We start from the raw sequence: 3,830 nt of genomic DNA on the forward strand, positions 1-3,830 counted from the left end.
TTTTTTTTTTTTAAAGATTTTATTTATTTATTTGACAGAGATAGAGACAGCCAGCGAGAGAGGGAACACGAGCAGGGGGAGTGGGAGAGGAAGAAGCAGGCTCACAGCGGAGGAGCCTGATGTGGGGCTCGATCCCATAACGCCGGGATCACGCCCTGAGCCGAAGGCAGACGCTTAACCGCTGTGCCACCCAGGCACCCCGAAAAATGTAAAATCTTAAGAACTCCAGTCACTATCTTCCCCAGATGTGACTTGCCCAGTATCATGGTTATGCTATTGCTCATGTCAGTTAAGGTAGATTGAGTCATGTAATTAGATTTCAAGAATGGGCATATCCCATTTTTGACATAGGCGCTCTACAGTATTCTCAAACCCTGACTACAAGTAGTTTCTGGTTCTTAAAAGCAAGCAAATCTTTGTATTTCAAGGGACTATTCCGAACTAAAATAAGTATTTTTGAGGTTTTAAAATCTTATTTTCATAATTTGGCAAATATTCCCTGTGTTTCTCTTGTGTTAAGTCCTGTGATAGATGACTCCTGCCTTTATGGTGCTTGCATGGTGTGACTTATGCATATCACTATGTAAGATGAAGCTGGTTAAAATATGCCCCAGTCAACTGCTGTTAGAAGGAGTAACTTCACTTAATATCTGAAAGATCCGATTGTCAGGACAAACTCTGAAGAGACAATTCTATCTATTTCTACACACACACATACTTCACTGCCACATTCCCAGAATGATTCAGGGCTTCTAAACAGTAAACAATACAATAATTAGAAGAGGGGATAAAAGCTCAGCAAGAAGAGAGCAGGATTATAAAACCAAGCCATTAGACCTCATGCATTAGGGTCCAGCCAATTTGGCTCTGAGCCTCCTAGGGGCTGGCAAAAAGAGCCTGTTGGCAAATTTGTCATTAGGCACTTGAATATGAATTTAAAATGGAAAAGGAGGAGGAAGTGGGGTCGTTTGTGTTCTCAGCAACCTGGAACCTAAGTGAAAAGATGTTTTCCCTTCATGATCTCAAGTAGCTTGAAGGATGACATAGAACAGAAAAGGTGTCTGTAAAACTAAAACAAGGCTCTAGAGATCATGGAGACTGATGGAGTTGACGCAGAATAGTGAGGTCAGTGGGCCAGTGACCCCAACTCATTGTCAAGCCAAAGGGATAACCCCTCTTGAGAAAAATGCCATGTTGAGATTGTGTAAACAAACATCCAGATAACGTGTTTGAAAGGCTTATTTTCATTTTGTTAGGTTGCCTTTCCAAAATCTACCACATATTCATGAACTAAAGAGTCCTGATTCCAATATTGTGTTATGAAATTGTGATTTATCACAATCTGGGACTATGCAGCCATGACTAGAGGGCCCCCTCGTGGAGCTTATCTGCACTGCACTGCACTTGTACTCTCCACCATTGCCATCTGCATTTCCAGGACAGCTCCACATCTATCTGTTTCATAAATAGAGAGATAAAATCCAGTCAAATCAGTTTGATCTATGTCACAATGATTTGTTTCTAGGAGCAGAGCAGCACGGTGCAGTGGATGGATCAGAGCCTAATACCATTGATTTTCCAGTTGGACCAATGCCCTGTCATGTTACCCCCATGCAGAATAGAGCACACTATATCATTTATAGACCTTCTGTGGTAGGGAAATATGGGCAACTTTGGGAATCATCTTGGGTCCAAATTACACTCTTAAATACAGTAGGCACTGACCACAAGTCACTTGAGCACTTGAAACCTGGCTACTCCAAACTGACATGCACTGAGGTATAAAATTATCAGCTTTGGAAGAATAAAAACAAAGAATGTAAAATATCTCAATTTTATATTGACTATATGTTAGATGATACTATTCTGGATACTGGGTTAAATGAAATGTACTATGAAAATTATATAAATGCTATTGGCATCATACTGTTGGGCAGTACTAATCTAAAACAAGAATCAGAATATTCATGGGAACATGCAGATTTCCACAGTCCAACAGAAAGAAAGGTGTTGCCATCCTACCATAGGACCTGGAGGAGAAGCAAGAATAAAATTAGATTAGTACTCACAATACAGAATTTCCAGGTAAGCGGCTCTTCTTTCTGGGGTGCGGGGGCATGGAGAGAGTGCCACGTAGAAGACTTGACATAAATTCTACCCTCATTGTGGTTTTCATTTGTGTTTCCCTGATGCCAAGTGATGTTGAGCGTTTTTTCATGTGTCTGTTGGCCATTTGGATGTCTTCTTTGGAGAAATGTCTGTTCATATCTTCTGCCCATTTCTTGACTGAATTATTTGTTTTTTGGGTGTTGCGTTTGATAAGCTCTTTATAGATTCTGGATACCAGTCCTTTATCTGATAAGGCATTTGCAAATATCTTCTTCCATTCTGTTGGTTGCCTTTTAGTTTTGTCGACTGTTTCCTTTGCTGTGGGAAGCTTTTTATCTTCGTGAAGTTTCAATAGTTCATTTTTGCTTTTGTTTCTCTTCCCTTTGAGATGTGTCTCATAAGAAATTGCTGTGGCGAGGTCACAGAGGTTGCTGCCTGTGTGCTCCTCTAGGATTTTGATGGATTACTGTGTCACATTTAGGTCTCTCATCCATTTTGAGTTTATTTTCATGTATGGTATAAGAAAGCGGTCCAGTTTCATTCTTCTGCATGTGGCTGTCCAATTTTCCCAACACCGTTTGTTGAAGAGACCGTCTCTTTTCTATTGGATGTTCTTTCCTCCTTTGTTGTTGAAGATCAGTTCACCATAGAGTTGAGGTTTATCATTTTGTCTTTTAACAGTAAGTGGTGGATTCTTCCCTTAGTTTTCACATTTCTCTTAAGCAGTGATTCTTTGGAGGGGATAGGGTGGAAGAGACAATTTTGCCCTACTTGGGGACCTTGGATTGTCTGCACACACTGTGGACCCTCACACTTGGGTGGGCAGGGCCAGGGATGCTGCAAACTACCCTCTAATGCACAGGATGGCCCCCACACCAAGGGATTATCGGACCCAAAGTGCTAATAGCGCAGAGGCTGAGAAACCCTGTCCTAGAACATGTCATTCCCAGCGTTGCCAACCTGCTCAGGTGCTACTGAGCATGCTCAGGCCAGTCCCAAACTGTGACTTTCCCATGCCCAGAAAGGTTCTCTGGACTTTAAGGCCTGCAGGGGCTTATTCGCCAGCTTTGTTGTTTTCACTTCTATGTGAACTTATTTATCATAGCACTTACAAAACTGTAAATTCACTATTATTTGAAGCAAAGGGCTATATGTATATGGATTTTCTTCTAAACCTCTCAAAATCTAGTTTTAACATTGATTGTAAGTGGCCAGAAACTCCAAATTTGCTCATCACAAATTTGTGGTTTTCTTTTCTTTTTTAAGATTTATTTATTTGAGAGAGAGAAAGAGTGTGTGTGTGTGCACGCACGTGTGCAAGGGGAGAGGGGCAGAGGGAGAGAGGCTTAAGCAGACTCTGTGCTGAGAATGGAGCCCAACATGGGTCTCGATGGTACAACCCATGAGATCATGGCCTGAGCCAAAACCGAGAGTCAGACACCCAATCAACTTCACTATCCAGGTGCCCCAAACACATAGTTTTCTTAACCAGAGCTGGTCGAACTGGAAGTCTTACCTTGATCACTGAGGAAGAACTTGCCCAAGTCTGCTGAGGGGACTGTCAGATCCCTAACCAGGCCTTAGAGTCCATAAACCATCCCAAAATTGTTACAATGATCTACTTCTGTGATAAATAACTTCAGGCTTCTTGAGGAGCCCTTAACACATCAAAAGAACATTCTCTATCCACTTGTGAAACAAAAACCCATACCCAAAGAATT

This window comes from Ailuropoda melanoleuca, chromosome 1 (assembly GCF_002007445.2).
Source record: "Ailuropoda melanoleuca isolate Jingjing chromosome 1, ASM200744v2, whole genome shotgun sequence".
Lineage (NCBI taxonomy): Eukaryota > Metazoa > Chordata > Mammalia > Carnivora > Ursidae > Ailuropoda > Ailuropoda melanoleuca.